Source organism: Podarcis liolepis, assembly GCF_965112155.1.
Source record: "Podarcis liolepis genome assembly, chromosome: 11".
Taxonomy (NCBI): domain Eukaryota; kingdom Metazoa; phylum Chordata; class Lepidosauria; order Squamata; family Lacertidae; genus Podarcis; species Podarcis liolepis.
Window position 1 is genome coordinate 41,991,420 of NC_139565.1, and position 13,867 is coordinate 42,005,286.

At 43.9% G+C, this 13,867-nt stretch overlaps 1 protein-coding gene across 4 annotated transcripts in view; it reads right to left on the minus strand.

The window, feature by feature from the left end:
- Positions 1 to 13,867, minus strand: part of RAB3C (RAB3C, member RAS oncogene family) — a 121,015-nt gene that overhangs the window by 66,150 nt on the left and 40,998 nt on the right. The gene's annotated exons all lie outside the window — the stretch shown is intronic.

Below are 13,867 nucleotides of genomic sequence, written 5' to 3' on the forward strand. Positions count from 1 at the left end.
ATCCAGAGAATGTTAACAGGGTGCTTAAGCTTCATTTATTGTGACAGTTGTTGAATAAACCTCAATTCTCTTTGGATTGTTTCCAAACACATTCAAACTCTATAATATTTTGTTTCAGGAAGGTTCGCCATGTTAGTCTGTTGCTGCAAATACCACAGTCTTGTGGCAGCTTAAAAACTAATTTAAGCACAAATTTTATAAGCGAGAGCTACTGTGGCTTTAGTCTTTATGGTGCCACAAGACTCTCTAAAGTATTTAATATCACTAAAGATGACTTCAGTTAATAATGTGCTAATATTTCCCTGAACCATCTTTCTGCACAGTTTTTATCCCTTCTGTTGCTTTCATTATGCCTGACTTTTATGCAAATGAAAAGCATGGGATAATCCATTTCCATATTTCATTTACATTTCTTGCTGTAAAACAATGCTGGCGTTCCTCATTAAACTGCAATTTGAGCCTCTATGTAAAAACCAGTTCGTTTATCAATTCAATCTTGCTTGCTCACTGGTCCTAATTTACCCACTGATCAGATTAGCTTTAAATCCAAAATGTAATGGTCTGTCTTTTAGCCCAGAGTCACTTTCTAAGCAAAATCTAACAGAACAAGCCTGACGAATATTGATAAAAACTTGACCTATTGTTCCATGATGGTGTTACCATGGCAATCCATCTTCTTCCTGGATGAACAGGGGGAAATACATAAAGATTTTCGATGGAGCCTTTTCATTTGCTCTAGTACCAGCTAGAAATATATGAAATAGTTTCAAATATGCTTGCACTATGGTGGCTGTTTGACAGATATCCTTTAGTAATGATCCATGCACATACAGGGTAGTAACAAACACATATTTATAGTCAGACATAATAGTGTTTACTCAAAAGCAAGTCCCACTGTGTTCGGTGGTGATCACTTCCTTCTACAGTGGACGTTCGGGTTGCGATCGTGATCCGTGCAGGAGGCACGTTCACAACCCACAGCGCTGCGTCTGCGCATGTGTGGGTTGCGATTCGGCGCTTCTGCACATGCGCAAAGGGTGATTTAGTGCTTCTGCACATGCACGAGCATCAAAAACCGGAAGTAACCTGTTCTGGTACTTCCGGGTTCAGCACGGTGTGCAACCCGAAAACGCGCAACCTGAAGGGTCTGTAACCCGAGGTATGACTGTATATGTGCATTGGATTACGGTCCGGAAAGCCGATCCCATGAATGCTTACTTAGGAGCAAGTTGTCCAAGTTTAATAAACATCACAACCCACCTACGGTACTTTCAGCAAACAGAAACAGCACAACCAGACACTGGAGAGACCTGTCAGGAGTAAGCATGGACCAATGGTACCAAATAGTATGGGAAACAGCCTCACTAGAAAAATTAACCAATAAACTGAAACTGACACAGGGACAAATAGAAGATGCCTTCACCCAAGTATGGCTCCCCTTTATCACATACACAGCCCAACAAGAATCCACCAACAGTATATGAATCAATACGGCTAACCTGATTCAAAAACACCCACCCACGCCACTCACACATGTTAGTCTGTTGCTGCAAATACCACAGTCTTGTGGCAGCTTAAAGACTAATTTAAGCACAAGTTTTATAAGCGAGAGCTATTGTGGCTTTAGTCTTTATGTGCCTGGAGGCGGTTGGAGGATGGATGGCGGCTAACAGATTGAGGTTGAATCCTGACAAGACAGAATTACTGTTTTGGGGGGACAGGGAGCGGGTTGGTGTGGGGGATTCCCTGGTCTTGAATGGGGTAACTGTGCCCCTGAAGGACCAGGTGCGCAGCCTGGGAGTCATTTTGGACTCACAGCTGTCTATGGAGGCACAGGTTAACTCTGTGTCCAGGGCAGCTGTCTACGCAGGCTAAGACCCTACCTGCCCGCGGACTGTCTCGCCAGAGTGGTGCATGCTCTAGTTATCTCACGCTTGGACTACTGCAACGCGCTCTACGTGGGGCTACCTTTGAAGATGACCCGGAAACTGCAATTAATCCAGAATGCGGCAGCTAGACTGGTGACTGGGAGTGGCCGCCGGGACCACATAACATTGGTTCTGAGAGATCTGCATTGGCTCCCAGTACGTTTCCGAGCACGATTCAAAGTGTTGGTGCTGACCTTTAAAACCCTAAACGGCCTCGGTCCTGTATATCTGAAGGAGCGTCTCCACCCCCATTGTTCAGCCCGGACACTGAGATCCAGCACCGAGGGCCTTCTGGCGGTTCCCTCATTGCGAGAAGTGAGGCTACAGGTGAGGCATCAGGCATAAGCCTGCATTTTATTAATGTTTGATCAGGGCTTGTATATTAAAGAGGGCTTAGATTTTTAAAAGTTTCATGCCAGGCAAGAAGGCTAGCTGCTTAAGAAAACACTGACAGTGTTTTCTTCCTAGACAAGGGGCCCCTTGATTGATAGCAGAAAACAATTCTCAAAGTCGTAAAAGCTGAAAATACAGACTGAGTAAGGACATTGACCCTACATGTTACAGAAGATAACAAAGGCAGAGATAAATATAATTAGGAATGGGCAAATAGTAAAATGATACCATGGGCCTCTCTTAAACCTTGAGCTGTATTTTCTAAGGCCAGAGGCAAATGGGGAGAAGCATCTAGCTGACAGAAAAAGAAAGCATTTTTAGGAAATCTTCTAAAAACTGTTTCTTTCTTAAACTGAGAGAGTTTGAGGAAGAGCTAATGGAAACAAAGCAGCTGGCTGAAGCAGCTGGCTGAAGGGGGGGGGATGTAAACTAAAGAGGTTTCTTCTGAAACTGTTTTTTACTGAGTTCCCTTTTCTACTTCTACTTTACAAAGGCCTTATTCCTTTTAAAAAAGGCTACCTATGTTATGTATTGTCTTAAATGTAATTATGCAAAGGATTTAACAAATGCTAGAAGAGTTGTATTTATCTTGAAATTAAGTCAGCCACCAGCCCAGCCCTCTTGCCAGACAAGAAGACGCCATCCAGGCAGTCTTGATATATGGCTGTCAGACATTTGTTTAGAAACCTTCAAATGAAGTAGATCTTTCAATGTTGATGTGAAACTCAAGATCCTTGACATATGTTTAAGATAAAAATTTAAGATTAACCATTTGTTTTAGAAGGCAATAGGGCAAGGAGGGTAAGAGGTGAGCTGGTAATTAAGATTCCATGTAAGATATATTACTACTTATTTGTCATTTATAGATGTAACAATATATAGCTCTTTGTCCTCCATATAAGGACAGGAGGATATGGGTGTATCTTTTTGTGATTGGTTCTAGCAATCAGCCAATAGGAAATCCAACCAGGCTGATTGGACAGAGGCAGCCCAAGGAGGAGCAAAGGGGGCTGGATTAAGGGAATATAAGGGCTGGCCATAATGGCAGGAGGCCGGGCCAGAGCTTGGTAACCATATACCACTGTGCCTCTCATTTATTTGTCTGACAAATAAATAATTATTTTAAATTCTCTATTGCTGCGTTGAATATTTCATTCCAGCTAAGCGTTAACCACAAGCAGGGTGCTACACAGGGAACCAGACAGAGGGCCTTCTTGGTAGTGGCGCCCGCCCTGTGGAACGCCCTCCCATCAGATGTCAAAGAGATAAATAATTACCTGACATTCAGAAGACATCTTAAGGCAGCCCTGTTCAGGGAAGTTTTTAATATGTAACGCTGTACTGTTTTTAACACTGACTGGGAGCCGCACAGAGTGGCTGCGGAAAATCAGCCAGATGGGGGGTATAAATAAATTATTATTATTATTATTATTATTATTATTATTATTATTATTATTATTATTATTATGACACATGAAAACAAAGTTCACCACAGCCAATCACAAACGAACAACCACACCCTAGGCCACCCCAACCTCTCTCACCACCAAAGGAACACAAGTGAATAGCACAGAACCTGCACAAGCAACGCTGACACAAAACCCCACATATATTAAGTATAATAGAAACATCGCCACCCAACTCCACCCCACCCCCCTCTTCCCCCCTTTCCTTCCTAATGTAACACTAATGTCTCAACAAATGAAGCTGATCTGCAGAAAATGTAACTTGAAAAAAGAGACATTGCACATTTCTGTAAACCAAGAAATCTTTAATAAAAAATACTTTTTTTAAAAAAAGAGTGTAAACTAGATGACCCTTGGGTCCCTTCAAACTCTATGATTCCATGAAATGTGCACAGGACTGTTGCCTTGGTGGGGCTGTAAATTCACCTGATTTGCACAGGCTGCCAGATTTGAATCAGCCTGCAATTTCCATGTTTTCTCATGACATTCTCCTAAAATCAGAGCTGGAGGGGGCTGCATTCACATGGCAGTTTATTCTGTTTCCCTGACATTTCCCCATTGATTTCCATATTGTATTTGAGTGATCATGTGACATAAATGGATTTCTCAAGAAACAAGAGGATAGATGTGTATTGTGGCTAGTGTTGTGTGTACATGCCGGTGGTGGGAATGTACTGGATACAGAGTGAAGGGGTGCGTGTACAGATGGGGATTCCTGTGCCAATGTTCCTACATGCTAAAAGAAAGATCCACAGAGAACTAGCTTGTCCATAAGAAGGGCATCCTAAATCCCTTCTCCTGGATAAAGTACTTTCACCTGTTTTGTATGGAGGAATAGCCAATCGTGTGAACCCCCAGCAGTTGGTAGTAGTACATGTAAAATACAGTGGTGCCTCGCAAGACGAAAAGAATCCATTCTGAGAGTCTCTTCGTCTAGTGGTTTTTTCGTCTTGCGAAGCAAGCCCATTGACGGATTAGCGGATTAGCGCTATTAGCAGCTTTTAGCGGCTTATCGGATCAGCTGATAAGCGGTTTAGCGGCTTAGAAAAAGGGGGGGGGGACCCGCAGGAGCTCGCAAGACATTTTCATCTTGCGAAGCAAGCCCATAGGAGATTCATTTTGCGAAGCACCTCCAAAACGGAAAACTCTTTCGTCTAGCGAGTTTTCCATCTTGCGAGGCATTCGTCTTGCGGGGCACCACTGTACAGGTTCATTTACTGTACTAGCCTTTAGCACCATGGTGCATCTGCTCCATGAAGTGCCTGCAAAATAAAAATAAATGAGTAGTCTTTCTTCTCTGCTCCTCCGATCATGCCAGCAACAGCACAAATCCAGCAAAAAACCCAAAGACCACAAAATCCCATTATTTCAACACACAGCATGTTTTGAAGTGAAAAGCATAAGGAAAAAAATGGGTTTAATAAAGGAAACAAGATTAGCAAACGCTAGAACTGGCAGTTCTGTATTTTATATTGTTGGGTGCCAGCCCCACTCTCTGCCAAGCAATAGCGATATTCCAGGGGGTTCCAGGCACTCACCCAGAGTCTGTGCTCCTTGGGAGCACTGAAGTTGCAGTGGAGGCTGTCGTAGCTTTAAGAAATATGCTATTTACACCTTCAGCCTGCATGAAGGGAATCCAGATCTTACAGCAGGCTTCCTCAACCTCGGTTTGAGACTACAATTCCCACCATCCCTGACCACTGGTCCTGCTAGCTAGGCATCATGGGATTTGTAGGCCAAAAAATCCGGAGGGCCGAGGTTGAGGAAGCCGGTCTTACAGCATGGTCACCTCAAGTTGGGCTTGTTCCCCATAGCAATGCAGAACTGGAGCCGAAGGCATCTCTCCCAGCCAGCCTGCTCAATATGAATCTCTCTCTCTTTTTTTACTCCCTTCTTCTTCCCTGCACACCTTGCTAAAGACTCTCTTCTCCTGCCACTTCACACACAGTTACCATGGCAACCTTCTGTCTGCTTGGCCCTAGGCCCAAGATTCCTCTCGGATGAGCCATCAACACTGTTGGTCATGTCAATGCCTCTACCCTAGACAGGCCCTCCGGCTTGCCCTCAGGGCTGTGGGTGTCTGAGTCTGTGTTTGCTGGCGTGTATGCCTGACATCACATGCGCTTGTCAGTGGGTGTGCAGTGGCCCCAGGCACATTTTTGAGAGGGGGGCGCAACCAGGTGCCTCCCTCCCACAGGCTCCCTCATTGGAGCCTGGCTCCTCGTTCCTGCAGCAGCTGCGCTCTCGGATCAGGCCTGACCTGGGGTCGGAGTGGAGGAGAGGCGTCAACAGCAGGGTTGCCACCCCTCTCCTGCACTGGGCTACGCACCCAAGGGAGCAGCCAGCTCCCTCACACGCAGCCTCAGCTCTGCTCAGATGGAGAGGAGAGTCGGGGCGGCAGCAGAGAGGAGGAGGAGGAGAGGCAGAGCCAGCTGCATTGCCACAGTGCCGCCTCACTCCTTTACAGTGGTTCCCCGCAAGACGAATGCCTCGCAAGACAGAAAACCCGCTAGACGAGAGGGTTTTCTGTTTTTCAATGCGCTTCACAGGACGAATTTCCCTATGGGCTTGCTTCACAAGACGAAAATGTCTTGCGAGTCTTGAGATTTTTTCCCGCTCCCCCCCTTTTCTAAGCCGCTAAGCCTTTAATAGCCTTTTAGCAGCTAAGCCGCTAAGCCTTTAATAGCCGTTAAACCGCTAATAGCGCTAATCCGCTAATAGGGTTGCTTTGCAAGACGAAAAAACCGCTAGACAAAGATACTCGTGGAACGGATTCATTTCGTCTTGCGAGGCACCACTGTACAGGGCTGTGTGCGCAAGGAAGCTGCCAGCTCCCTTGTTCCCAGCTGCAGCTCCACTCCCGGGTCAGGTCTGACCTGGGAGGGGGAGAGGAGGAGAGCCACAGTAGCATGTGTGCACAGCCCCGGCACAAAAATCTTTGGGTGCCTGGCCCCTCCATGGGGAATGTTGTGGGGGCTGGAGCACCCATGGGCCTCCGTACCAGCACCTATAATCCCAGGTGAGGCCCTGGCTTGGAAAGGAAGCATAGCTTGTCCTTTGCCATGGGGCTGCAATCTTCCCTTCACTACTCTAAATAATCAAAATCCTACCGTTTGTTAATTTCTAGGGTTTAGCTCCCGTCCCTCAATATATAATGGCTTCAAGTCATTGGTTCACCTTGCTTCAGTGATGCCAACTCTGGGACTATGCTGTTTTAAGTCTCAATGCCATGGGTAGGAAAAGGAGGTTGCAATTATTTTGCATACTTGACTAGTATTGCCTGTCCTTTTTGCATTCCAATGCTATTTAATCCCACTCTTTATAACACTTGTAATTTCTTCCTCTATACCAAATTATATATAAAGCTGCCAACTGGGGAATAGTCTTTCAAGCATCTTGTGAAGTGTACACTAGTCCATGAAAGCTTTTGCCATAAAAAAAACCAATGCAATTATTATTACAGAAATTCATAACCCCTTTTTAACTTGCAGTGTATTTAAAAACTCTAGAAGGACAATAGCTGCATCTTAACTCAGATATTCTCAATAATCTCCAGAATGATAACTATGGTAGGTCACATCCACACCGTGGATAAGGGGCACTCTTAGACTATTTACTGCCATGCCCCCCACAAAACATCCTGGGAACTGTATCTAAGGGTGCTGGGAATTATAGCTCTGTGATGGGGTCTCGTAACAGGCCTCACAGCACCTTTCACAAACTAGTTTCCAGGATTCTTTGTGGGAAGCCAGGACTGCTCAAGTGGCATAAGAGTGCTTTATAATGCATAATGTGGATGTGTGACCCTATTGTAGGAAAAATATTTAAAAGTTTAATGGCATTTTAAAGACGGATGAGTTTATTCCAGAATGGAATAAGAACTCATAGTTTCAAAAGTATATACCCTGTGGCTCATTGGCTCATTCCACAATAAATTTATTAATCTTTAGGATCACAGAATCAGAGAATTGTAGAGTTGGAAGGGACCATCTAGTCCACGGGTGTCAAACACAAGGCCCGCGGGCCGAATCCTGCCTGCCAGACCTCGTCATGTGGCCCGTGTAACCGCCGGCCGCCAGCCTTCACCTTTTATTCTCGCTTTTTTTCCCCCCACAAGAAAGCCGCCTCTTCAGCGCATGCGCGGCAGCCTACAAGCCAGAGAACATCTGCCCTCTAGCGGCGCCGGCCGTTCTACACAGGAAACCTCCACTTTACATGTCCTTTACATAGTCCTACAGATATAACCGGCCCTTTGAGGGTGACCAAACTGCGGATGCGGCCCCCAATGAATTTGAGTTTGACACCCCTGATCTAGTTTATGGGTTGGCAAACTAAGGTCCGGGGGCCAAATCTGGCCCAATCGCCTTTTAAATCCGGCCCATGAATGGTCCGGGAATCAGCATGTTTTTACATGAGTAGAATGTGTCCTTTTATTTAAAACGTGTCTCTGGGTTATTTGTGGGGCATAGGAATTCATTGATTTTTTTAAAAAAAAATATAGTCCAGCCCCCCACAAGGTCTGAGGGACAGTGGACTGGCCCCCTGCTGAAAAAGTTTGCTGACCCCTGATTCTAGTCCAACCCCCTTGCAATGCAGAAATCTTTTTGTCTACCATGGGGCTTGGACCCACAACCCTGAGGTCCTTATTAGACTTGAGAATAAAAATGTTATCATCTGTGAAATGTGAAGTTGGTCCTGGAAGGTCATGCTTAAAATGTTGCTTTGCTCAGTTTTAACTGTAGAACTCTCTCTCTCTCCCTCCCTCCCTCCCTTCTTTTTTACCTCCTCCCCGCAAAGGTTATTATGTCCTATAAGAGAGCCAACATCCAATGAGCGCACTGCTCTTGTTGTTTGGCTTTGGTGACCTCAAAAGGTTCTTGCAATTTGATGGGAGCTTCTAATATTGGCTCTTCCGCCCGCAGAACACTTGATAACCCAAAAATAGATGTGTTCCTGCCATACAGGAGGGCTGGGGTTTTATTTTCCTTCACAGATGTGCTGAATGCCTTTGGTTTTCTCGCCTGATCTCTCACCTTCTCCTCAAAGTAAGTCTGGCAGGGGCTCAGCTTCCCTTCCGTGAGGCAATTTTAGCAGCTGCTCCAGACTTTGTGTTAAGAAAATAAAATAAAAGAGGATGGGCATAATTAATGATATAATTGCATGGGGGCACCAGGAAGCAATATAATGAGGATGGCCAGGGGTATTCAGGCACAATGGTCAAGGGTGCTGATACTGTTACCTTCTCTCCCTCTGCCTAATGATACAGCCAAACCAGAATGTTGTCTAGAAATTCTTGATTTACAAAGGTCAATGGAAAGGATCAAAGTGGATCCAAGAGACAGTCTTAACTAGGTATTATCCAATTGCTGGATCTCTCTGAAGTCAATGCCACAGCTTCTGTTAATTTCTAAAGAACTGGCATTCGGAGTGTGTGAAAATTGAGAAAGGATGAAAATTCATAATGTGACTCGACCGAATACTGAATGGGGTAAGTGGCCATGATAGCAGTCCTAAAATATCTGAAGGACTGTCATGGGGAAGATGGATCAGACTTGTTCTCTGTTGATCCAGAGGGCAGGAGGCCAGGACTGAAACAAATGGGCAGAAATTCCAATGGAGGTGCTTTGGGCTAATCATTTTGCAACACTTCCTATTCAACATGGTAAGAGCGATTAAATCATTGTTTCTCAAACTCAGGTCTCCAGCTGTTGTTGGACTACAACTCCCATCCTCCCTGACCACTGGTCCTGCTAGCTAGGAATGATGGGAATTGTAGTCCAACAGCAGCTAGAGACCCAAGTTTGAGAAACACTGTATTGAACAAACTGCCTCAGAATACAGGATGGGGAGAAAGTATCTCAGTTTTCTTTTTAATATGAACTTCCTTAATTCCCACTTCAAAACTGTACATGGTAACATGAGCACAAAATGTCTACTGATCTATTTATTTTAAGCTACAAATGAATGAGGAAATGGGGCAAACTGAATTTAAGAATGGATAAATGAGGAAATGGAGAAAAACTGAAATTGATAGATTCATCTATCCCAAGAGAGAAGGTGGTTGGCTGTCCTTCTCAGGAGGAACTTAACCAGAATTTGAGTGGCCATCTGTCAGGGATGTTGAGTTTGAATCCTGAACTGGTTTGGACTAGATAACCTCCAAGATCTCTTCCAATTTAACCCCCCTCCCTGATACTAGGTTATTTGGAGAAGCTACAAGCTCTGAAAGTATTTTTATCCAAGCCAGAAATGACACAAACGTTTGATTATATTTTTTCAGATAATTGCTAGTATTATTTGAATTTTGATGAAAGGTTAGCTATGGACATGCCGACATTTTTGTCACATGCATTATATTTCAGTTATCTTAGCTGTAATGTTCCTATTTTCTGCCTCATTTTGTGAGTCAGAAAAGCAGAAAACCTCACTGAATCATTCCCTTAAAATTTTTCCGACACTGCAGCAAATACATGGAATATTGAAGAAGTTGTTAGTGTATAGTAAGTTATAAATCATTCAATCATTGGTTATTATGATTCATCCAATAATGATGCTCTGGTGGTTTAAGCAACGTGTTTTGAGAAACGAACTTGGTTTGTCAGGTACAGATATTAACTTTGGCAGGGACACCTCTTCCTCCTTAAGTCTAAGTCCTTACTAATAATCAAATGATGTAGATATGACTCCTGGTGTGTCGCTGTGTCAAGAAGACAATCCATTCGTCCAGATTTGCCTTACCGATCTATTCTCAAAAGATTCATTGGCCTGTATGCATGTGTAATCTGTGCATCTTCCATTACTCTTCTGGCCTCAAATATTTCACACCATGTCACCTTCAGGATCAATGAAGATGTGTGCCATCATTAATGGCTGGGTAGGCTGGTGTTGTGGTTTTGGCTTGTAACATAGGAACACTCTTGCGGTGCAGAAAAACAGAAATGGCATCCATGTATAGCAGCTAGTTCTGTCCTTATACTCGTACACAAGAACAGGATGGAGCGCAAGTCGCTGGAGGCTCCATTTATGTCTGAGAATGGATATGGAAGGAGGTCCAGGCAGGGTGTCAGATGAAAGCAGCATTCAAAGATGGATCTCCTTTATCTGCCTCCAACCCACTGCTACCTACTGTTGCCTTCAGTAAACTATCACTTCCAATCTGTTTCCAGGCCCAACTGAAAATGCTAGTCTCGGGTCATTTATAAAAAGGTAAAGGGACCCCTGACCATCAGGTCCAGTCGTGGCCGACTCTGGGGTTGCGGCGCTCATCTCGCTTTATTGGCCGAGGGAGCCAGAGTACAGCTTCTGGGTCATGTGGCCAGCATGACTAAGCCGCTTCTGGCGAACCAGAGCTAGGTTGGCAGGAGCAGGGACCAAGCAACGGGAGCTCACCCCATTGTGGGGATTCGAACCGCCAACCTTCTGATCGGCAAGTCCTAGGCTCTGTGGTTTAACCCACAGTGCCACCCGCGTCCCACGGGTCATTAATAGTCCTAAATTAAACAATTTCCTCTTCCTAATGTACCTATCTAGACCAAGTTAATATTGTCAGAGGCTCTTCTCTGGGAGCTCCCACCAAAGGAGATGCAATGGGTGGCTATCTTCTTTCTTAGTGGTTGTTCTCAGTTATGGAAAATCATCTTCAGACAGGTTCACCTGACTTTTGGTCACCTGATTTGTAGTCTTTTGGGTGGCAGTTTTTTTTAAATTAAAAAAAAAAGGATTCCAGGCTTTTGAATTATGAATGTTCAAATCCACTGAAGTTTTAGATTTGTGGCATAATTTTATTCCTGCAGCATATTTAAAATAAATGTAATTTCTGAAATAAATATTTCTCTGTTCCTTTCTACTCCCTGCTACTTGCTACTGAAATTTTTATGCTGAAATGTAATGTTGAACTTCGTTTACTGATTTTTATTTTGCTTTGCAGCAATTATTGTATTATACGGTATTGTGATGCTTTATTGTTTATAAGTCTCCCAGACAACAGTGTCATCAGACAGCATAATAAATGCTGTTAAATAATGAACTAATTAAAATAAAGATCCTCCTCACTGGAGGAAGCACCGTTACAATTTTCAGAAGGGAGGAAGCAGCTAAATTCACCACACAATTCATTCAGAAATCTACTTTTAGATTATGCAAAGCTAAATCTTCATCATCCAGCAAAAGACGTATTTTAAAAGCAGATATTGTGGTTACATATAATAGCAATATTCCAATTTCTTTCTTACCTTTCATTATAAGGTCCTAAGGTAAAGGTAAAGGGACCCCTGACCATTAGGTCCAGTGGCGGGCGACTCTGGGGTTGTGGCGCTCATCTCACTTTAGTGGCCGAGGGAGCTTTTGGGTCATGTGGCCAGCATGACGAAGCCACTTCTGGCAAAGCAGAGCAGCACACGGAAACACCGTTTACCTTCCCGCCAGAGCAGTACCTATTTATCTACTTGCACTTTGACGTGCTTTCGAACTGCTAGGTTGGCAGGAGCTAGGACCGAGCAATAGGAGCTCACCCGGTCACGGGGATTTGAACTGCCAACCTTCTGATTAGGAAGCCCTAGGCTCAGTGATTTAACCTAGGGCAGGTTAAAACCACTTAAAGTTACAATATTCACAGTTTAAAAGAAATCAGTTGCAAGATTATGGTGGGTCCTAAAAACATGTATTTTAGATGTCAAAGGCCAGGGTACAGAGACATGTCTTCAGTATAAAGCCATACAATGAAGATGCCAGAAGCATCTCTATGGGGAGGGAATCCTGCTACTCAGAGGCTGCTAGAGATAATTCCTTCTCCCGGGCTGCCACTCTCCCCTCCCAAAGTGAGGGTGGTAGAATTACCAACAGGTAGTTTGTACGGCTTAATAACAAAACCATAGGCTGCTACCAACCCCAGAAAAATAGTCACATGCGGATTGAGATCACAGATCCCATTCTAACCTCCCTAAATATCACAACTGAATGTGGGTTTTGGCACACACAGTAAGGGGAGACGCCTCCAGTGTGTCAATCGCCTTTCCTGCTCAAGTAGGAGGGTGTCTCCCCCCACCATTTTCTCATGTTCATTTGCTCACTGAAATCTCGGCGTTGACACTTCTGTATGAATGAATGTGGAACTGACAGAAACCACCATTTCATGAATGAGTAGCAGACTTCTCCAAGGCCCAAATATTTCTTTTCAGAGGGCACCGTAACTGGCGAGGTGACAAATTTTCTCTCAGGAATTCAGGTGTGCCGAGTTGGCACACGGGTCTGCCAAACTGGCATGACACCAAACAGATGTGTTTTATTGAAATACGTTGATAACATTTCCCCTTGTCTGACTACAAACATGCTTCTTTTGACAGCAAGCAGGCATATTTCTCAAGCCTAGTTTTCTCTGATAAGAGAAAAGGTTGTGCATTTACAGTACTGATGTTCTTCTTATCAGTCTAAAGCAGCAGGTGCAGCAATGGATTGTGGGATATGAATTATAAGTTTGCTATTTTTAAAAAAGGAAGCAGAAGCCTGTTAAAGGGATATTTTATGGTTCTCTTGCTCAGGTAATTGCATTATAACCAAACCTGTTCCTTCCGACTTTTTTTTGCACAGAAATGAGTTCTCTGGATTGTCTCCCCATTGTGAATTGTGAGGCAGATATACTTTGTGCAGTAGTTAATTCTGAAACATGTAAAGAAAATTGTGCATGGAATTGAAAAATAGGAAAATGTGGGGGAGGGGACTAATAATGGAGAACGTTGTGCTTACATTTGGTACTGATATTAAAGACCAAGCTAGGCATTTGATGGGATGGAAGGTCTAGATCACAAATGAAAATCTGAAAAGTGGTGAGAAGAGGGTGTGATTTAGAGCAGGGCTGGCTAATCTGTGACCCTAGATGTTGTTGGATGACAATTTACATCACTCTGACCATTGGCCATGCTGGCTAGGGCAGAAGGGATATAGTTAAGGATGGGTTAACCTCACGTTCTCTCCTTTTATCATTTTTACAATCTTAAATTCAATTCTCCACATCAGATTGGGATTTAAAAAGCACACACACAACAAAACATCATTAAAAATATCAGCATTTTAGTTCACATTCCT